Here is a 24,966-nt window from a genome sequence, read left to right as displayed (position 1 = left end):
CTATTTTACTATTTTATAGTTATTGCAGATCAGTATAAACATTCTTTCCGTTCCTGGTCAATACCAATTAGAACATGGAGGAATATTTTAATAAATGCAATGTAAAAGTTAAAGAAAGAGCTTGTAGTTTTTAAAAAATGTTTCTATCTAAAGTGCATTTTTTTGTTGAACTAAATTCGGCCAGCCTCCATAAGTATTAAGCTTTATAATTTTCTGATAAAATAACAAAAAATCAATTGGAATTGTTGAAAATTCAAATAAATTCAAAAAAAAAAAGCCTTTTTTTAAAAAAAAGAATCTGTTCTTATTTTGAGTCAGATATTTCAAGCCTTAATGAGTCTGATATTTAGATAAAATGTTTGTATAGTGCTGTGTTTTTCACATATATTCCTTGTCAAATAGGAACTTAGTTGCAATTTTCTCCCAAGTTAAACTAATATAAATGTTTACCAACATTGTTTGTGTAAGAAAATCCGTTTATTCTTGCTTTTTAATAAATTCTATTTTAAAGGTTGATTCTTTATGTTTTTTTTTCGCTTTTTTTTTAATTCTGTATTTCTTCATCTTCTAGGTTCATATTTATATAAAGTTATAAAACTTCTTTTAATTGTTTAATACTTTATTAAATCATTGTACTTCATAGTTATAACAATACGTTATTGAGGTGTTATGTTTTTGTAAACAAACCTCAAAATAAAATGTCTAACAGTTATTGAAAACTCGTTTACTATATAAACAATATAAGTCATTGACTTATGTGTTTTTTAATAGAAATATAATATGACGAAACTGCATAAAATTATAAGACACAGCTGACTAATGTTGTTGCGACAGCCATCAATGTATTTACCTATAATGATCTTGAAAGTACCTATAATGATCTTGTAATAATTTAATTACGTTTAAAAAGTGACTAAAGTTCTTTTTCAATTGACCAACTCATTTATAAAAGACTTTATGTAATTATTTATTTACAAATATATTATACAGTTACTCAGATCAGATATATAAACAGCAATTTTTACCTTAACCAAAACAACTAAAAATTTTGCTCACAAAAATAATGCTTTAAATTCAACATCAATTCTTTGATATACGCCCGGTGTTACTCAAATTTATTTTCGCCATGAATTTGTATTCATTATGAAAGTTTTAGTTACTAAATAAATAAAACTATGCGGCTTACTCTATAAATTGCTACCATATATATTTATTTCAGATGTGGAAGTAAATTTGTAGATAAAATTCTTCTGCTGTCAGTGTAAAGATTTATCTGGCATATAAACTGACTAATGTTGGAATATAGTTCATCCGGATTTGTTCAGGTTTTTTCAACTAATTGTTGAGATTCAACTTTTGTAGTCAACTAATTGTCGAGGCTAAAAAGATCTCAACTGTGCGACTAATTTGTTGAAGCATTTTTAAATACTGGGATCAATGCCATTGTCTTATAAAGTTCAATTTGTTTGAAATTGTTTGTTAAAATACTTTTCACTAATTGATGCTCAATGGAATATATATATATATATATATATATATATATATATATATATATATATATATATATATATATATATATATATATATATATATATATATATATATATATATATATATATATATATATATATATATATATATATATATATATAAATAAAACTTTTAAATCTATATTTATCATTTAAATTAATAGTTTTAAGTTTCAACTTTTTTTAAAAGTTTTATTGTCGCTTGAATAATTTATCAATTGATAATTCATTTACCTGTATACATATTTATATGTATATAATTTCAGTTCTTTTCAGTTTTGCTCATTGGTTACGTAGTGGACCATTATAGGCAGCCGCCAATAGTAGCTAGTTGATAGCAAGCCAATAGACTTTTTTGCAAACTCTAAATTTGCCGAACAACATTACAAAATATATTTTTTCGAGCAAACGAAAAAAAAGTCAAAAATATCATGGGGTCAAATATGCTTTAAGATTAAAATAAACGGTCAAACATAACTTGATTTTTAAACTGCGGAAATTATTTGAATGGCGTATAACAACAATATTTTTTCCTTTAATGTTAAAAACTATAATTTTTTATTTTATAAAAGATTTTATAATCATACATTATAATAAATCTCTATTTATAGTACAAATATATTAGTGTTTATAAATAATAATCTTCTAATGTTTTTGTTAACATCTTAGCTTACCCCCGTTTTTACGCAAGTCATGGAGCAAAAATAAAACGTATATAGCATTTTGTGTTTTCGTAAGTAAATGATGACTTAATGTTATTTATTTTTGTGAAAGTATAATATTCGCTTTTAAACGTAAAAAAGTTTGCAATACAACAATACAGCATTAACAAAAAAATTAAAAGTCTGCTGAAAATAGCCTAACGAATTATATTCTTTAGACCGTTTCTACTGATTTGCTTGTTACTATAAAAAAAAGTGTGATAAAAAACTATATATTTATATATACAAATCAGTTAATCAAATAAATTTATTGACAAGCTCGAGGCCCGATACAATAATAAACAGCAATAAACATAAAACAAAAAAATGTTATATACATAAATCAGCTATCATTTTTAACATCAATTGAAACTGCGCTTAAAACATGTGGAAATATATAACATGGAATTAGCTGAAAAATTATATATGTGTGTGTTTGCTATGTATATACATATGTGTGTATGCATATAACTTTTAAACTTTTTACTATATATACTTTATATTACCAAAAAGAATCTTCAAGTTGGGCTTTTTCACAATGCTAATAGTTCATACAGCATTTGTAAATTTAATGCCTATGAAAAAGTCATATGACATTTGCAGTTTACTATACGGTTGTGTTACTAATCCTTCTACCACACTGTATTGGGTAATTAAGAATTAAAAGCTGCATGTAGAAATAGCCATACCATAAAAAATTGAAATTAAATTTAAACTTTTTTCAAGTGGTCCGAACAACTTTAAGTTCTTGTGGCAAAGAATTTTATCATTTATTTACGGCAGTCTCATTAATTCTTTAAACACGTGCTTTACAATACGTTACTCAATGTTAAAACGCAATTTTCTTAAGAATTATGTAGTTATAGAGTTATGCAGTTACACAAGTTAGCACAAAGCTCGACATTGTCTTCATGAATTGCTCTAAATTTTTATCTACGTTTACATTGCACCAAACATTTAATATTTTGCCGAACTAAAAGTTGAGTTTGCGAAAAGGTCTATTGGTTTTGTATTGGCTAGCTATAGCTGTTAGTATTGATATTAAGATGTCGGAAACTTAACGACTTGCTGTTTATAGCAGCTGCAAATACTGAAATTTAAGTTAATGTTAAATAAAACTACAAATAAAAATAATCAATTTCGTTAATCTGAATCAAAACAAAAATTAGGAATTATATGAAGAACGAAAACTGAAATAGAGTTGAATATCAATATCAGAAACGAAAATAGAAATGAAATTATTTCTTATGACTAAACGGAAATGATTGAATTCAAAAGTAAAACTTTACAAATGGAATTTTTATAATTATTTATTTACAATTCATTTATTGGAAGAATATTAAAAGATTAAATGTATCGTTGTCGTAAGAGTCAAACTTTTACACCAACGATACATTTAATCTTTTGTTTACAAAAAATATATAATAATTTCAAGACACTAAAGAGTTGATGAAATCAGTGCGATGAAAAAAAAAAACTTAGACATCAGAGTTTTTATGAAACTGAACAAGAATTACATTTACAATTATTGTAATAATTGTAAAACAGTCATCAAATATTAAAAATCTCCATAACTATCATTGAAAAAAACATGAACAATCTCATTTCTATCAGTATAATTTAATCTATTTTTAGTCATTTTTTAAAATTGATTTTTGAATGATCTATAAATGCAATTAACAAACGGTTTGAAGCAAGAACTTTAGAAATTATTCACATTTCAAAGATAAGTTTTAATTTTTTTTCCATTGCTATAGATGCTTTGAAATATTTATAACTGTTTATGAACCGCCATACTGATCACTCGACACAAAAGGGTTATTATGGACTTGCATAGAGAAATATTTTTGGCTTTTTTACCTGCTTACTTTTCAAAGTCAAATAAATAAATGTTGCTATAAATCTTAGAGTGATCATTTTATGAAAAAAATTCCAGTTTTTCCAAAGTTATGTAGATTGTTGAAACATAAGTTGTTAATCATTATTTTAAATCTTTGTTTTTAAATTTATATAATTCTATGATTATTCTCTAAAGATTATTTTGTAGCGCTTATGCGTGGTTTATGGGCTTTGTTCTGTATTGACACGCAGTTAAGTCCTTTTCAAATACAACAATTATCCAAAGGTAAACAATTTTGTTTCGCTTTCATCTATTTTTACAAGAAAGTTTAATGTTGTGCTTGATTATAGTCTGTCAAAATTTTAAATCTACCAAATCAAAACAAGAGTAAAAAGATTTTAAAATTTTTTAAATGATAGTAGATATGATTTATACAGTGTTAAATCTAATCAATATAGCTTTAGCAACATCTGCTACATGGCTTCTATTCCAGTTAAAGCTAGGAGGTGTTTACAGTTATTAATAAATAATATCTATAGTTAAATATATACATATATATATATATATATATATATATATATATATATATATTATATATATATATATATATATGTATATATATATATATATATATATATATATATATATATATATATATATATATATATATATATATATATATATATATATATATATATATATATATATCTGCAGGCACGGATCCAGCATCTTCAATCTTCTTGACATGCAACAAATAACAAAAATTTATATGTTTATATTTATTTCTAATAAGGAAACTATGTTAAAAAATTGCGATAATTGGAGTCTGGGGACACAAATGCCCTAAAATTTTGGCAACAACTGCCCCAAACAAGGGAGCAACAAGTTGATAATATATTTTTTATAATATTCTTAAATAAATTTATATTTATTTATAAATTTAATTATAAAGTTCATACAATAATCACTTAGTGTTCAAAAATTATGACTATACAACGTTTGAACCCTCCTCATATTGAGGGGATTAAAAATTTTATATCGTTATAACTTTTGAACGTTAAGATATTATTTTATGAGATTTAGAAAGTATTGATGAAAATAATTTTATTTAACAATAGCTTAAAAAATATTGTATCAGTTTGTTGCTCTCTTGTGTTGGGCAGCTGTGGCCAAAATTTTAGGGTTGTTTTGTTCGCAAACTCCAATGATTGTAACTTTTTGCACAGCATCGTTGTTTGGCATAAGTGCAAACGTATAAATTTTTAGAGTTTGTTCCATGTCTGGAACTTAGCTATCTCAAGCATCAAAAAATACTGGATCTGCTCCTGCTATATATTTATATGTATATATATATATATATATATATATATATATATATATATATATATATATATATCCTGCTATATATGTATATATTTATATATATATATATATATATATATATATATATATATATATATATATATATATATATATATATATATATATCAATAAACATATCAAAAAATTTATATATATATATATATATATATATATATCAATAAACATATCAAAAAATTTATATATATATATATATATATATCAATAAACATATCAAAAAATTTATATATATATATATATATATATATATATATATATATATATATATATATATATATATATATATATATATATATATATATATATATATATATATATATATATATATGTGAAGCTTGAAGCTTAAAATGAGTTTAATGATTTAACCTTATTTGCATTATCTTTTTGAAAACAATTTCATAACCGCGAAATGCTAATAGCATTATACTCTTGAATATTTTGTTTGTTATTTTAAATTCCTTGGCAGTATAAAAAAACTTGGTTGATTAGTTGTTAAAGAATACTTTTCTTATTAATTATTTTCAAACTTATTAAAAAATTAGCTGAAATTAGGTTATTCATTATATTTATACACTAAAATTAGTGCTGGTAAATTTTTATTTCAAATACAGTCATCATTTTCATATCTCTTATTGGGATTTAGTATTTTTCCATTGACGAAGTCGTTACATCAGGTCAATGGTTGTACTAATTTTTTGTAAATTTTAATATATGAGAGACTAAGATGTATTTTTGTCAATAAGTATTCGTAAAATCTTAATTTATATACTCTTAATTTTTATTTTTTATTATTATAAAATAAATCTTGTTTTTCAAGGGGAATGTTATCTTCCTCCAATTTTTCTATGAAATAAGGTATACTAAGTTTATTCGCCGTTTAATGAGAGTTTATTTGCCATAAACAAAATATTTATCATTTTGAATTAAAAATTCATTTCTGCATAAAGTTGTGTAACACTAACGTTGGAAAGATATACAGTATGTTGTATGTTGTATGTTGTATGTATGTTGGTACCATCTGGAAACATAATTGTGTTTAACTTTATGAATGCATTATTTTAAGTCATATGTAAACGATACTTAAACCTCTCATATTTTTAGTTTACATAATACCATTATGTATCGAAGTATTGAACCTTGTGGTACTCCACACAAGGTTTTATGTATTCCGTGCTCTTTATTTAGAACATGTTGTTTCCTTTCAGCAAGCATAATTAACGTTGAAACAACGTTGAATAAGCGTTGAAATTTCAGATTATTAAATGAAACATAATTTAATTCAACTTTATTGTTATTATAGTTTTACAAATAATCTACCCTTTACCATTTTTTTAACGCAGGTAACTAAATAAATATTATTTATAGCTAAAAGTTTATGAACGCAGATAACTAAATAAAAAATATTTTAAAAACTTTCAGAAAAAAAAATTATGCAAAATAAAAAAAAATTTGCTAGAAAGATCTTGATAAAATCATGTTATCGTTATCATCATCATAAATAACAAACTCATCTGTATCTTTATTGCCTTCTGTCAAAACCCCATCTAATCAATATGGCGCAAACTTTAAACATTCTATAGTATATCTTAATATAATCTTAATATAATACATGTGCATTTCTTTGAACATCGGGTAACTGCATATAAATGAAAACATCTTTAAAGTAAGTAGGGACGGACGCAGGTTTATAGTTTACCCCGTCAAAAAAAGACAAAAAACGTCATACCATGTTGCAAGTGACGTAAATACGTCCGCTGTGCAAAAAAAATAAAATAAAAATAATAAAAATTTAAGAGGGGATGGGGGTGGAGGTAGTAAAGACTAAGTAACAATTTTTTACGATGCAGAAAGAAACCCATATCTTGGTGTTACTGGTCTTAATGCGAACACGGTGCAAAACAAAGTAACACATCATAAAGTTGCTTTTAATTTTTTCTTAAAAACAATAAAAACTAATAAACAAATAAGAACATAACCTCACTATATTAACTTTGGCCAGTTTTTAGTAAACACAGAAAAAGTATATAAATATGTATAAGAAAAAAGAAGAAAATTTACGGTGCTTTGCCTAAAATTGATAAAACGCTGGTATTAAGTTTTAAATTAACAAAACAATTTCAAACCTTATTACAACATTTTTAAATAAGTTTTAAGCCATGCTTTAATGAAAAAATTTAAAAAGCGCTTTATATTGGTCTCTATACAAAGTCTAGAAAATTCTTTCACCACTTGGAAAATTAAAAACCAGTATCTGGAACAGCCGCATCTTTTCTTTAATAATGTTTTCTCAGTCTGCAAGCTAAATTGTAAAATGACGTAACAATAAAACTGTTTAAATTTTTTTTGTGTGTTTATTCACCTCCCAAAGGCCGAGAAGGCCACTACAGACGAGGAGGCTAGTTAATTGTGGTTATAACCCTCTCTCAACTCTATAACTCCAAAACACGAACCTTGATAAACAAGTCCAATGCGCAGTGAAACAAATGCGTTACTAACAGGGACGTAGTGGGGATTGATCTCAACCTCTTGCTTGTAAAGCGAGCGCTCTACACTACGACACTATCGCATTACCACTACACCACTACAGCATGTTTATCCAAACTAATTGATATCATCAATCATCAAATCCTATTTACAGTCTATTTAAAAGGTAATTCAAATACTAAATGAACTCTTATAAACACATTAAATAATCCCCCTTATAAACAGATGAAACTGCCTCATATAATACTGGACTTTTTAGTTACAATAAATATTCAAAAAGAAAAAAAATTTTAACATAATGATTTAAATTTTGAAAACAATACATTTTTCCTTTACAATCAGTGCTCGAAGTAGGGTGGGAAAAAGCGGGATGCCATCCCGTCACTTTCTTATAAAGTATAAACTATCCCGCCTCTTTTTTATAAATCTCTATACATAATAATGATTAACGGGTGACAACTAAAAAACGAGACTGGATTTAAACGCGCATATCTCTTTAAAGGAATAAGATTTTAAAAATAGTACAACTGTTTTAGAAGGTATTTAAATCGAGTTTTTAAATATTTTTATGTGTTTTTATTTCATAAAGAAATGAATAAAAAAATAAATTCAAAACAAGAAGTTTAAAAATGTTTGTATGAATTTTATTTAAAATACAAAAATGCTGGTAAAAAGTTCACTTATAATCACTTTAAAGTTAAGAATATACCTAAAAGTACTATCTACAAGATAATTACACATGCTGAAAGTGAATCTGGGTACCAAAGAGTACAAGGAAGTGGAATAAAAGCTAAAAAAAAATGACCAGGACAAACATTGAAAGGCTCAAACTCATGTTTGACCATAAAGACGGAGTTTTTCAACGACAGGCAGCTAAAAAGTTCAACCGTAAAATTTTGGAGTGTTTTGAAAGGCCTTGTCTACAAAAATAGCTGGCATAAAGAAAATCCTTAAAAATTACGTTTTATAATCAAGTATTGCCTTAATAAAATTGATATTGGGCTCAAACGGAGCCTAGCTCAGTCTATACCAGGCCTAGTTGATAAAGTCTAAAGAAATGGTTTAATTGAGAACAACTGATTATATATTTAAAAACTAGAATAAAAATACTTTCTAGAGCATTTTTTCCTTTTTGTTTTATCTTATTTCTTTAAATGGATATGTGTCTTTAAATCCAGTCTTGTTTTATAGTTGTCACCCGTTAGGTGGGATGGTATTTTTATTTTACCGAATACCATCCAGTTATTTTTTTCTTCACTTCAAGCCCTCTTTACAATAGTTATAAATTTATATGCTAAAAAAGGTTTGTTTTCTAGCAAAAATAGCATTGGTAAGCTTTATTAAAATGAGCTAATAATTATTTGTAGGGAAACTAAAGAAAATAACTGCTGCCTAAGTTTGTACTAAGTCTGTACGTCAATAAACCATAACTTAGCTTTCAAATGATAACCCTTAACGTTAATAAAGAAAATATAACTTGAATTATTTCTACATTGAATTATTTCTACATAACTATAATTTTTTTAAAAAATCCTAGAGTTTGATTTGTATAAAAAAGAATAATAGTGTGTGCGTTATGAAATTTGCAAACTAAATGAGGTGAAATCCAGATCTTTTAAGTACAGTGTTTTGATGTTAAGTGATGCAAAAGTTCTCTTTTTAAAGCAATATCTTAATAAATAAGATTTAAATAGAATAGGACTGATGATTATGCAGTCTTGATGTTCTATGTTCTTGATAATTTATTAAAAGAAGAGGTAACTAAGTGCTTTATTTAGGAAGCACAAGAAAAAAATAAAAACTTATAACGAATTGCTAACTCGTTCTCAAATTAGAGTTGAGAATTCGTAAAAACAGACCACAAAACAGCAAAAAATTGATCAAAAACAAGAAAGAAAATGTGGAAAAAAGCTGTTCATATTAAAAAAAAAAAACCTTTTTGATCTTTAGAGATTTTTATTGACAAGCTCTACTCTATGGCTGAGTAATATATGCACATGAAATTAAAAAGTGGATATAAAAACAATTTGTAAAACTTGTATAGGTGATTCAAAATTTGGGCAATCACTTATTATGTCATAAACGTCAGAAACCAAAAAATTTATCAGGATTTCAAACTTGTTATGGAATGGACGGAAAGTCATCATAATACTGTGCATATTAGGTGGTTCTGTGCAAATGTTTGAACGCATTAAAGTGAAAAGGTCTTACGGCTCTACCCATTCATTGAATATTATCTTGATGAACTCCCTCATTCATTTATTGACAATTTATGACGTCATTAAGATAACTTGTTGATTGGTGTCTATTTTGTTGACTTTCTGAATAAAAAAAGTATTCTATAAAAAGCAGTTGCTGTTTTATACGAAATTTCATTGTATTTATGTGTAATACTATTTAGTGGAACACTTGCACGAGAAACAATATTATTTTTAAAAGTATTTTAATCAAAAATAAACAAAGTAAATAACCAAATTAAACTAAAACCTATGTATATATATATATATATATATATATATATATATATATATATATATATATATATATATATATATATATATATATATATATATATATATATATATATATAGGTTTGTATAAATATAACCACATGAATAATATGAAAAACTTCCCAAACCTTCTCAACACAATGATGTGGATCGTTTTTTTTTTATTTATTCTTTATGCTCAAAACATTAACACAAAAGAAAACTATAGATAGTTTATAACCGTTATTCATATGCATAAAAATTTTTTTTCTGCTTGCTCGCTGTTATCTTATCTCATCTTGCTCGTTGTTATTTATCTCATTGCATCTTATCTCATTCTGCTTACTCGATCGCATAAATTTAATTCCTTTTATCTCGGTTTTCCTATAGCTAGGTATGTGGATCGAAAGTTATAAATTGATCAAATGCTAAATTGTAATATATCATTGGAAAGAGCTTTTACACAGTATTTTAAAGGTGAAAAAATTATTAAAAGTGAATAATTCTACATAAAGTTATGAGGTTTTTAGTAGCAAACTTTTGATAAATGGGTTTGCTGAAGAAACCTTGGTCAAAATATCATTTTTCTTAGCTTATATTGCTATAAATTTGTCAGTTCTTATCTAAAGACCTTATACTTGGTATCAAAAGATAGGTGTAACAATGGGCTAAAAGTATAACTGCCTTCACTTATTGGGCGCTTGCTGGGAGCTAGAGGGGTGCTAAACCACCACTTTACCCTAAAAATAAGCATGTTTTTTTCAATAAAACGTGTTTTCTTTTAAGTTTTTTTAATACAAAAAAATGATATAATTTTATTCCATACCAACAAAAATGATTGGTGTATACTAAAGTTGGTGGTGGATAAGGTGGTGTTGGTTTAACACACCCTTATTTTAAAAATGTTTAATTCTCATGTTTCTATATTTTATAAAATAAGTGAAACTAGTATACAGTAAAAAAAAAATCAAAAAAATTTGTTTTACAAAAATATCATTTATTAGTGGTGTTCATATTAACTTGTGCATAGGGCGCTTCCTTACATCCCCGATCTAAAAAAAATTGGAAATTGAAAATAAAAGAATAATAATTATAAATAAATCTTTATAATATCAATTATAATTATTTTAAAATGAGTTACCAATTTAAAATCTGAATTAAGGTTTTGGCACCAAGTATAACTTTGAGGCGAAAGTTGAAGACTACAACCAATCTTATTGTTGAAAAAATAGGCTTTTTACTCCTATTCAAAAATTTTGGTGAAGTTGAGAAGTTTGTTGAGTAGAAGTGTGTTGAATAGAAGTTTGTTGAATGGAAAAACTTTGTTTTGTTTGAAAATCTAAAATTAAAAGACTATTACCGACAATCAATTTTATTTTTTTGTGTACTTAGTTATTTTAGATTAAACCCTTAGTTTAAATAGTTATATTGGCTTTTAATAATTAATTAAAATTGTCAATTTCATAAATGAAACACTATAAAAAGCATTTGTAACAATAGACACCACGTGAAGGTAAGCCAGAGTTGCCTATCAAAGTATTTTGCATGTTTCAACACTTGTTCAAAGGTCATTACAAATCATATTTTTATATTCTTCTCTAAAACATTTATGGAAAAAGTGAAATAAAAACTTATGGTTTAGTACCTGGAATACCTGACATGATATGACTATATTTGAAAGTTTTATGACTTACGTTTATGTAAGTTATGACCATACGTTTATGTAAAAATCATCACCAGTGATATCTGTTTTTCAAATTTCATTACTTGCAATACTTTTTTGCAAATTTCATCACTTGCGATATTTGTTTTGCAAGTTTTATCATTTGCAATACCTTTATGCAAGTTTCATCACTTGCGCTATCAATAGTGAAAGTTTCATTACAAGTAATATTATCATAATTTGTTACATATTACACTTTAAGAAAAGGTCAACTCTCCTGCCACATATCAGTAATAATTTGTAATTTTATCATGGTGTAGTCAACAGCATCAGTATCAGTTCACCTTTATTTCAGTAAGAAATAGTGTAAATAGTTTGTCTTGTTTTGTTTTTTAAAGCTTTTCTAGTCTACCATCACACAAGACATACTTCAAATACTAAGTATCGTACCATTCATGGTAAAGTTTTCGCCCAACAATTCTATCTGATATTACATCATCTAAGTCATCAAGCTGTTTGGTAGACAATGTATATAAACTCTTAATTTCGATGTAAGTGAGTTCACGCAACTGTCACTCTAACTATCTTTTGTCTTTTTCATCTATTTTTTAGCGTTTCTATGCTTGTTTTTTTGTAATCTCTGCTCGTATATCGTTAAGTTTTTTTCGATTTATCATCCTCTTTTTGTAGGCTGTGTGAACAGACCACATAACTACATTTTCTCTAGATAACTCATCTAAACTATCTAGGTAATTTAAAGTTTGATTCTTTTTTGATCTTTACTTGCATGAAATAATATTGTTGCATTAGATGATCTTTCTTTAGCCTCACTAAACATGCGTATTGTGAAGCCTTGTACTTGCTGTCTCCTCCGTGAGAGTCTGGTTAGCAGAATGTGAGAAGTATCTTTTATATTGACAACTTAAGCTGTCTTCTACTGCAATAAGACAAGTAGGAAGCTTCTTGTTAAGCTGTCCATCAACCAAGCACAATTTTTTTTATTGGATCTAAAATATATGGTTTAAGGTAATTTCTAAAAAAAAATCTGTTTTGCTACAAAAAAGGCACCCAGATTTCATTTAGAATCTTTAATTTCATGCAAAACCTATTTTACTACATGGATCTTACTAATATGGTCAAAATTTTTCTCCTCAACTGTCACATAAAACTTCGTCATCCAGGTCCCAGTAAATACTTTTTTAAATAACGCAAGCACACACACTTGTTATAGAGATGTTTTGTTACAAAATGGTGCTCTAAGGACTGTTTGCAGAGTTCCGCACTTTGTTATTCCAATGGTCAAAAAATGCTTAAACTCATTATAATGTTTATTAAAAAAAAAAAAAAAAAAAAAAAAAAGATGGTGGAGACGATTTCTACAAAACCTTGACAGGGCCGTAGCAACCGGAGGATAGTAGGGGCATTTGCCCTCCTTCCCCCGCCCTAAAAATTTTTCAATTAAATAATTACGAAAAAATGGACTGAAAAAATGATTCAAAAAAAAAGGTTCTTAAAACTATTATGGATTTGTACTGACCCCCCCCCCCCACCCTCACAATATAATTTTTGATCCTACGTGCCTTCTTGGAATGATACCTCTTGGTTGTTTTTGATCATCTGAAAAACTGTTTGACATTTAACTTTACTTACTCAAGGGTATTTTCAAGCTGGTCTACAAAAAGAAAAAGTAAACAAAAATCAACTAAAACGAATGAATAATATATAAATAAAAGGGTGTAGAAGATTGTGCTACAATATTACAAACTAAAAAGACTTTACAAAATAAGTAAATTTACAAAAAGACTTTACAAAAAATTAGAAAATAATTCTGATTAAAATATTAAATTAATTATACAAATAAGTCATATAATTTTAGATTGGTACGTTCATTGTAAATAAAGAGTTAAATAAAGGTATTAAATTGTAAATTAATGTAAGTTTTAGTAAATAGACTATTGATTTATAATGTTACTTGACAAACAATCAAGTTTAATTTCAATATTAATAATAACAATTATGACTGACTAATATCCTTCAAACAAAACATATAATTTAAAATTTTATTTATTGCAACTTACTCACTTGAATTAACTTTGTTATTGGATCACCTTTAAATAAAGCAGTAGCCAAAAAACATTTAAAGTAAAGAAGTTAATTTAAAACAAGTATAGCAAGTTTTATATTTGAAATAAAAAAACCAAACAAATGAAAACACATTGAACTAGTGCTATCAAGAAACATTTTGACTGTCATAACTTATAAACTAAAATAAAAATTTTTCTTTCAAGTATTATTCTATTAAAGATCAATTCAAAACTTACAAGCAATAGCAATGGCAGTTGAAACTAAAGTTAAATAAACAAAACAAACAAATTTTCAAACATTTATTTGGCATGTAGACTATAAAGATTTTGAAAAATTCTAATTATCTTACTTACTAGTAGTAGCGATTATGGACGGTACTAAATATTACATAAAAGAGATACGAGAAGAAAATAAAGTCCACTATATTATATTACACATGTATAAACTTATACTGCTATATTTAAAAAAATTGATAGACAAACAAAAAAAACACCTTATTATGTAATTTATACTAATTTAAAAAAGTTCTAATTAATAAACTTACCAGTGGTAGGAGTTGTAAATATGACTAAATATTACTCTACACAAATATTCTTTAATATAAATTTTATATATATCATACTATTATGAAAAAAACTGAGATAAACGAAAAAAAGAACAAAGCAATCTGCTATTGCTTCGAGAAATGATAACTTATAAATTTACCTAAAAAAGGTTATGCAGGTCGAACTAAAGATTTCATTAAAAAGGTTAAAAATTATGTGTAAAAACTGTGTGAAAGTTATTTAAATGCCTCTTGATTTAAAATAGTCTAAGATTATTTCAAAAGTTACGAATATAAGTGAATATATAAGGTTCAAGATACATAAAACAAAAACAAAAAAGAAAATAGAAACCTAGTCTTTTTGTAAATTTGTTAAATTTAGGCATTTATTTTTTTCTAAATATAATTATGCAATAATTATTATTAATGCATATCTTAGGAGTATTATTGTATATCAAATATTATACAAATGATTTATAAGTATATATATGTATATATATATATATATATATATATATATATATATATATATATATATATATATATATATATATATGTATATATATATATATATATATATATATATATATATATATAACAAAAAATATTTTTATCTTCTACATTTTTACATATTTTGAGTAATACGAAAAAAAAAAAAAAAAAAAAAACAGTGCTTATATAAACAAAGTGTTTATATATGCACTTGATGAGTTGTTTGTAGTTGTTTTCTTTTTTTTTTTTAAATTAAATTTCTATATCAATTAAATATCTTGGATGTAATATAAAAATAATAACTTAAGTTGTTTATCAAATAAATCACAACTCATTGACTCCATGGGTTACGGTAGGTAATCGTGTTGTTTTCAAAAATCACTTTCAATGTAATAATACATATAAAAATTTATAAAAACATAAAAATTTTTTTAGGGTACCATATAAAAGAAAAAACTTTATGTTTATCAAATATTTCACAACTCTTTGACTCCATGATAAAATTAGATAATCGTGTTGTTTTAAAAAATATACTCAATGAATTACTACATATAAAAATTATAAAATTATATCAATGATTTCTTGGTATGCCATATAAAAAAAACATCTTGTGCTGTTAATCCAATACATCACAACTCATTAACTCCATGATAACATTAAATAATTCTGTTGTTTCAAAAAGTACTCTCAATGAAATGCTACATATAAAAATTACAAAAATATATTCAAATAATCTTAAGAATGAAATCACACTTGATCTACACAACTGTAACTATAAATATTCTGCATTTCAATAAAAAATTTCAATACAATAAACACGTTTAACTTACAAAGGATTAATGCAAAATTATAAAGGAAGATCATCATAACTGCTTCATGTCTTCATTTGATGTCTTCGCTTGAAAATACTCAACCTCCGATTTTTCTCCTTACGACAAGCCAGATGATATAACAGCCATTTAAATTGTTTTGCACTTAACTTCTAATAATATATAGATATTAAAGCACTTAACTTACATTAAACAGTAGCAATATATTTATATATTATAACTTATCTATTGATTAAAAAACTCACTCACAATATTGTGTTATCTTCATTTTACCTTTTTATATTTTTAGAATTTATCGTTCTTGATTACATTGTTAACCTAACATCATTATTCAATCTAACTCTAACAACTGACTCAATCACGCCGCTTTTTATGTATGTAAAAATACTTAAAAAAACTGAACAAATGATAATAATAATGATGAGAATGAATATGATTCTACATTTATTGACATAATTAAAAGACAATGTTTAATTTGCATTTGATTTAAACCCAGTCACAAAAAACGAATGTCAGGTTAAACTTATAAAATAGATATATTGTAAAATTGTATATGTATAATTGTAACCAAAACAAATAAAAAAAAGTTAAGTAAACAAAGGAATAAAATATTAAAAAAACACTGTAAAAATGAGTATAAACTAGAAAATTCAATACTATGTAATGCTTGACTAATACAATAAAAACATTGTAACAGTAAAGAAAATATATATTGAATTAAAGAAAAAGTAAGACAACTAAAAATCCATCAATTATTCATCAAACATTGGCTAAATGTAATAACCTATTACAACATTAATTATTAAATTGTATAACCAATGATAGTATAACCTATAAAATATAGTAAAACCTTCATATAATTTTAAATTAAAATCAAATACTATGATATTATTTAACATATTGCCCTAAGTTATATATAATATATATATACAAGTTATATTATTTATTTTGTATAAAATAAGTAAAAGAAAGTATAAATGATTTAGGATCCTCAAAAAACATTTACTTACAAAATAAATGATATCTGTCACTACAATTTGTTTTGCTATAAAAGATTTTTTATCTTTCCTTAAGGAATTCCAATAAAGTTATAACAAATAGAAATCAATACAAAGTAGAAAGGAAACTGACATTAGTTCAAAAGTTGAAGATGTCGAGTCTTTATACAAATAACGCAAACGCAAACAAATTTTTTTTTCAATTTCAAACATGGTTTAAGTCTCGAGCAAGATCGGCATGATCGGCCACTTGGCCGATTGTAAAACGAACATTGCCAACCATTGGTATATTAGCGGCATCACCGGCGCAGTGGTACCGGTTATCAGCCAATTAGTCCCATGCATAGACCAAGCATAGAGAGTTTGCTGTGTAGAGACTTGAAGGCCCTACCTACAAATTAATAAAAAAAACATGGATATTTTATGTTTTTTGGATTTGCAAAGGTGTAAGTTGTGAGATATTCTTACGTAGGCATTGTTGTTTTAGTTTTTATTCGTTTTCTTAAAGTTATTTAAAAATTTACTTATCAAGAAATATATTCAGAGCCGTGGTTAGGCTAATGCACTCACCTTTATTGGAGAGTGGGGCAATAAGCAAATGAAGGAGTTTTTTTTTTAAGGATATCAAATTTTGGAGTTTTGATGCTCTTATGACAAATTCTTTTTTAAAAAGAAAGACGGAAAGAAAAAAAAATAAAAATACTGTTTATATTCAACGTTTTAAATGTTGTTAATGAACAGTCGATACCTAATCTGTGTGTGTGAGAGAGAGAGGAAGAAACAATAATTAAAATAACCGGATATTTTGTATTGGCATAACTTTTGTATTGGCATAACTTAAAAATTTATGCCAAGTTTTTTTTCATTTTGTTTGTGGCTATTAAAGTAGCCGTATTGAAATTTTTTTTTGAGGAGACTTTTGTTACATTTATTTTATGACTATGGTCATACCATGTCAATAGAAATATTTTTATTAACAAATCGGCACTACTTTCTCAGCAGAATAAAATCTTTGATATTCAAATAATATATGAACAGATACCCATTCATTGCAAACAGTCTAAATACTGGAAAAGTAGTAGTTACTACTCTTCCAGTATTTAGATTATCCAATAAAAATCTTTTGTCTTGAAATGAATTTAGCAGCCTTAAATATTGACAAAAAATTTCATCGTTTGTTGTTGTAGTAAGTATAAACAAAACTGCTTAAAAAAAAAGATCTATAAGAAGTGACACCTTTATAATTTATAGTTATCATAAGTTAGGTTAAAATTAAAAAACATTATATATTTTAAGTCCTGCATATTTTAACTCAACTATTTGTCCACCATTTTTAGCTAACTTTTGCTTAAGAACATAAAGTGCAACGTAATATTTTTTTATTGTTGAACTTTTTTTTACAATTAAACTTGGCTGTTGTCATATTTAAAAGAAAGTTTGTTCGACCTAAATTTTCAGATGATATATGGCTCGTTCATATTGAACAAAAAGTTTCATTGAGTTCGTTTACCTTTATATTTTCTACTAGGCAGAAAAAAAAAGAATTAGTCTTCGCATTTTTTTAAAGTGTATGATTGTTTTTGTATTTTACCACATAATTGACACCGACGGGTTGTAACATCAGGATTAAATTCATTTTTTAATTCTTCCACATCTATTTCTGTGACATGTGCTGTCACAATGCGTTTTATCATTTAAGGATCATTAAAAATGACCAAATTTTTTTTACTTATATCAGAACAATCAATAAGCTTTTTATTTTGTTTAAATTATTTTGCAAAATTTAGGTCTTTACTGAGTTTTTTTACCTGCTAACAACGATAGAATTCATCAAATTATAATGATCAAAGGATAATTTATTTAGATGAATGTTTTCTTACTCAAATGACAGCATTACATGGAACAACTTTCCGTTTTTATTTTTTGGTTATTTTAAATAACGTATTTTTTTTCCATACAAATATCTACAAAGTCTACATCGAATATTTAAAATCTTGACATTGATTTCCATTTAAGAAAAAGAAAATTTTAGAAAAGCGTACTGTCAAACCAACAAGTGCTAACCTTAATTATTAATTAGTAATTACATCCATCAACTAAATTGAAATAATAAATAATAAAATAATACACAGGCACGTGCAGGTTTGTTAAAATTAAAACAAATGTTAAAAAGCGTATAGAATAATAAAACTAAAAAGAACAATCACATTTAAAATCGAATAATTGTAACAATAAAGTTTTTAAACGACTTTTCTATCAACTTTTTTTATATAATAGTACGTATCCATTTACAAAACTTCACTAATAATAAAATCCATAATCTTTAAGACATTATCTTGATAAACGAAGATTTTAAAAAAGTACTTTGTCTTTTGAACGGTTTTTATAACTCTAAGACATTATAAAGACAGCCATCGTAACAAAATATAAAACAGATGGTGAAACCTGATTATATTGTGGTTCTCATGCAATAGACTTTTCAAACCAGTTTTATAATTTACTTAGTAATATCAATAGAGTATTAATAACCTGAATTGATTTATTTCACTCTAAACTCCCATTAATCCTATAACTTAGCTAAAAAAGAATAAAACTAAATATACCTAATAGTTTTTCAGAACTATACCATATTTACTGCCATATATCAATTATATAAGTTGTTAAAAACTTTTTATGTTTAAGATTATTGCTGATTGGTTCTTAAAGCTAACCCATGTAGTTTACAACATTTTCAAATAAATAGCATTTGAAAGCAAAAGATGGTTTGGAATGCCCTCGGTATTGCACAGTGGGCCAGAAATTTTTTGCAATACTTTAAAATAAAGAACCCACAATAAAAAATCTGTCGTTTAAATATTTTAGTTTTTGTTTTGAGAGTGCCGGGAAAGTTTTCACGCTCGTCCATTTAAAAAACTTTTTATAAAAAAAAAAAGGAAAGAAAATACTCATAAAATTAAATTTTACCTCGTGAACGCAGTTTTTTAAAATTTATTTAAGGTTTTGTAATATCAATATCAGGGTACATACTTTGTTTTAGAAAACTTAACAAATAAAAATAATCTTGAATTTTAGGACTTTCTTTTAAACTCTAAATATGATTAAAGATCTCTGTTAAGTTAAAGTTAAAGGTATCACAAAATGTAATAAAAAGTTACCATAAATGATTGAAGATCTTTTTTTGCCCATGTTTCCCCACTATGAGATTAATTTTTTTACAGTGTCTTAATATTGTAGAAGGCTTCTCATTAAAAATATCTAGCGCAAAGTTGTGTCAATTAAAGTTTAGCAGGTTTTAAACATACAACTCTTTTGTCATTTTTAATTATTCAAAACACATTATTATTAAAAATGAATTCTAATCATTTAATTGCACTTACAGAAACTACAAGAAGCTATAAAATTTAATGCTGTTCCTTTTTATTAAGTATTGTGGTATTTTTTATTTATAAACTGAAACTTCTTTTAGTTATGTAAAATACAAATACAATTTTAAAACTTTAAAAAACTTTAATTATATTATTATTTTAAAATATTTTTCTACCAATCATTATGAAAAGAAAAGAAATTTCTCAAAAACTGTTTCATGCTTTGGAAAATAACCTAATCAAATTAGTTACCTACCGTAATACTTTTAAAGTTACAGGGATTTCTGACATAGATTTTAAATTATTTTCTAAATAGTTTAACAAAAATTGGAATAAAGTAAACAGACGCAAGGATAGATGTGAGTTGCATTACAAAATCTAGTTAGAAAGAGAACTACAAACAAGCAATGCATGTTTTGAAACAGACAAACTAGACAAAGGCTAAAACTCGGGCTTGGCTTTTCCCTCTTTTTCTCAAAATCTATGTATGATATTTTATAAAAATTAAAGGAATGGACTTGTGATGTTTTTCACTATTCATTAGTGTGTTTAGCTAATGTTTATACTAAATACAATCATCTGAAATTTTGATTTAAAATAGTTGTCAACGGAAGACCACAAGGTGCAAATTCCATACTATTTACCCAAGCTTCTAAAAAAACAAAACGAGGAGAGCAGAAAAATCAAATATTGCTGTTGAAAGAGAGGAATTGCTTTACTCACTTATTTCGAAACTAAAAGAGAAAAAAAGGTTTAGCGATGCTAAGAAACATTAACCTCAATACCATAGTCAATTTTAATTTATCGTATTTATCAAAAAAAAATCTCAAAAATGCTAAAGGTTGGGTTTTTCATTACTGTTTAATAGTAATAGTAAAACAGCTGTTTTTTGGTCAAAAATGAAAGAACAGCTGTTTTTTCAGAACTGTTTTTACTGTTTTTAACGACTTTTTTATGTTTAAAAAATATTACGTATTGGTGGTAAGTTAGTGTTTAATAGTAACAGTAAAACAGCTGTTCTTTGGTCAAAAATGAGTAAACAGCTGTTTTTTCAGAACTGTTTTTACTGTTTTTAACGACTTTTTTATGTTTAAAACGTATTACGTATTGGTGATAAGTTAATGTTTTTCCTTGTGTTTTTCAAAGAGAAGAAAGTAAAATCTTGGGTGTTTTTGAAAGTAACACATTTAACAGTACGAATTGAATCATTTTAATTTGATTTAAAAATACAATAACAATGCTTATATATTTCAGCAATGTCGTCAGTATGGGATTTTGCTACAAAACGAAAAAATCCAAAAACATAATCCCTCGAAGGACAATGCTCGCGATGCAACAAAATCATTGTCTGTTCTGGAAATTCTACAACTACATTGAAAGCACATTTTAAGACACATGGAATTGATTTTGAAAGGTCAGCAGCTGGCACATCTAACGAAGAACCAACAGCAGAGAAAAGAATAAAATCAATTTTTGAATTTTTCAATCGAAAATCCCTCAAAGAGATAGTTACAAATAACTGATGGTATTTCAATTAGAGCAATAACTTGAAACAATTATATTCGTCAATCTATATCACGAGATGGTTACAAACTTCCAGCTAATGAACGTGATGTCATAAAATTAATTATTGAAGATTTTAACGAGAAGAAAGCAAAAGTTGTTGATATAATTAAGGAAAAACTTGCTATTGGAGCAAAATTCAGTATGTGCGTAGACGAATATACAACAATAAGAGGAAGACGATTCTTTGGAATTAATATACACAGCAGCGATGATAAAGTCACTAATAAAACTGGTCTTGTTCGCATTGTTGGATCTTGTTCTGCTAAAGACATGGTTGTCGCTACAAAACAGCATTTAACTGACTTTGGAATTAACATGAACAAAGATATCGTTGGCTCAACTCAGGATGGAGCAGCAGTGAATAAAAAATTCATTAGACTTGTGGATATAATTGGCCAGTTTTGCCTAAACCATGCTCTACATTTGGGTGTCTGCGATACTTTATATAAGAAAGAGAATGAAATTGAGAAACACTATTTTGAAAGCGATGAATCTGATGAAAGTGATTGCTTTGATGATTGCCTTGATTTGCTAAATGATGACGACATTGAACAATCTGAAATTAGTTATCACGATTTGCTTAAAAATTCTCGAAAGCTTGTCAAATTCATAAAAAATTCAACAGTTCGCAACAACATTTTTTTGAGTAAAGTGAAAGCATTAACAGGACGTGAAATTGAACTACATCTTGATGTAAAAACTCGCTGGAATTCAATTCCAACCATGTTGGACTCCATTATTAAGACTGAAATGGCAATTCGAGAGACTTTAATTGAGTTCATAGCGACAAAGATTTTGGATTCAATTGATTTTATTGCTCTTCGTTATCTTTATGATGCTACTGAACCGATAAAACTTGCAGTTCAACGTTTAAGCCAGGAAGATGCAACATTAGCAAGTGCTGAAATAATTTTGGAGTTTATGTTTAAAAAATTGTCAATGATCAACAACAAAATCAGTGAAAAATTGTACAATAACTTAAAAATCCGTACTGATGAAAGATTGAACAAGGATGTTATGAATCTTTTAAAGAGTTTAAAAGATCCTTAAAACACTCCAACAAAAGCAACATTGATTTTGCCGGTCGTCTTGCTTCTCGATTGTTTGGATTTGATGAAAAAACTGAAATAGATGAGTCGATACAATCCGAATCTGAAAATGTTAGTCTATCACTAAACGACGAATTAAACTTGCTTCTTCGTAAAGAACATGCAACAACAACAATTGGATCAGATTTCAAATGGTTAAAATTGGAATTCACTCTTTATAAGAACACTGGACAACGTACAGAAAACCTTCAAAAATTATTCAATGCACTTTTAAGTATTAAACCAACATCAACTGACGTTGAGCGTGTTTTTTCAGTTTGCACAAATTTTTGCACAAAAATTATATCGCGTTTGTCCGATGAGTCACTTAAAGCTCTTGTCTTTTTAAAATTTTATTATAAAAAATGAGGAAAAAATTGTAGTTTGTATTTGAATAGCTGAATAAATAGTTAAAGTTTTTCATCCTTTAATAAAAGTCGAAAATTGCGTTTTTTAATAGCTTTATTTATTTAGTCTTCTTCAAGTAAAGCTTCTAAATTTATTTTTGTAAACGACATTGACAAAGATAAGGACATTGACGTTTTTTGCTCCTTAACTTGTGTCATTATTTAAATTTCTTATAAAATTTTAAAAAACAGTAAAAACAGCTGTTAACAGATGTTTTTTTTGAAATTGAAAAACAGTAACAGCTGTTTTTTCAAAACCAATGTTTTTGAAAAACCTTAGCTAAAGGTAATAAATTTTCTTAGTGGATTGTAATCACCTCACTCTTCAAATTTACATTTTTACATTTAAGATTGTGAGGAAAATATTAAAATTAGAGAAATATTAAAATTAGAGAAAAATGGTGCAGTTAATTCAATAACAATGTATACGAGAGAGGAAGCATTAGCGTTGATTTTGGACTGCCGATATAGTAAAACCTAACGGGTGATGCGAAAGTTTTCGGAAAAATCCTAATTTCATTATTTGAGCATAATAATTAGTTTTTGTGGTTTTATGCGTAGGCATAAACTTTCTATAAAATATAAACTTTATTATTTGAAACAAAATTATTTAAAATGAGGTTAAATGCAGATAAACGAGAATCTTTTCAAAAGCGACCAAAAATGTTTTTTGTAAATAAACTTAATACAAAAAAAAAAAAAAAAAAAATCGTAAAGCATTTTGAAAAGGAAGGATTTGCTCGAAGTACAATATATGATAACCTAAAAAGACTTGAAACTGTTCAATTGTTTTCTGATAGAAAGCACCCTGGTCATCCGACATCCTGGACTAGAGAAAAGAAAGCCGAAATAACGAGACTTGTCAACAATCGAAAAGGGGTCAGTCAGAGAAAAATAGGTATTAAATTCGGTGTAAATCAATCGACAATTGGTCGACAGTTAAAAAAAATGAATATTAAATATAGAAAACGTGAAAAGACTCCAAAATACACTATAGAACAATAAATAAAGGCAAAGAAAAGAAGCAGGAAACTAGTCAACCAATTCTATAACACAAAATCGCATCTAGTCATCGATGACGAAAAATAATTTTGTTTTGCAGAGGACAACATGCCTGGAAGTTCTGGATACTACACAAACACAAAAAGACATGACCAGAAAGTGCTCGTTTTATAGGAAAAAAGAAATTTCCAAAAAAATTATTAATGTGGATAGCCATATCTGACCGTGGTATGTCCGAGCTATTGTTTCGCACTTCCAAGGCTGTAGCGATCACTTCATCAATCTATATTAATGAATGTTTAGAAAAACGACTTTTTCCATTTATTCACAAGTATCATGGAGACTTCAACTATTTATTTTGGCCAGATTTAGCAAGTTCTCATTATTCTAAAGATTCTCTAAATTGGATGGACAAATATGTCTATTACGTTGATAAAGAATCCAATCTCCCAAATGTGCCTCAAGCACGACCAATTGAAAATTTTTGGGGACATTTGGCATAG

General features: G+C 26.3%; 2 long non-coding RNA genes across 2 annotated transcripts in view; one reads left to right on the top strand and one right to left on the bottom strand.

Moving 5' to 3' along the window:
- The first annotated feature begins 4,374 nt into the window (after window positions 1-4,374).
- LOC136090750 (uncharacterized) overlaps window positions 4,375-24,966 on the top strand; it is a 40,420-nt gene continuing 19,828 nt past the window's right edge. The window contains exon 1 of the long non-coding RNA XR_010643691.1: window positions 4,375-4,576. This is a non-coding gene — a long non-coding RNA (uncharacterized LOC136090750). The remainder of the gene's footprint in view (window positions 4,577-24,966) is intronic.
- Window positions 11,347-14,255, bottom strand: LOC136091215 (uncharacterized). The gene is made up of 3 exons (XR_010643786.1): window positions 14,169-14,255; window positions 11,565-11,762; window positions 11,347-11,475 (listed from the first exon to the last, which is right to left on the bottom strand). It is a non-coding gene; the product is annotated as an uncharacterized LOC136091215 (long non-coding RNA).

This window comes from Hydra vulgaris, chromosome 14 (genome assembly GCF_038396675.1).
Source record: "Hydra vulgaris chromosome 14, alternate assembly HydraT2T_AEP".
NCBI classification, from domain to species: Eukaryota; Metazoa; Cnidaria; class Hydrozoa; order Anthoathecata; family Hydridae; genus Hydra; species Hydra vulgaris.
The sequence above is the reverse complement of the archived record's forward strand: the minus strand, read 5'-3'. Positions and strand labels throughout refer to the sequence as shown.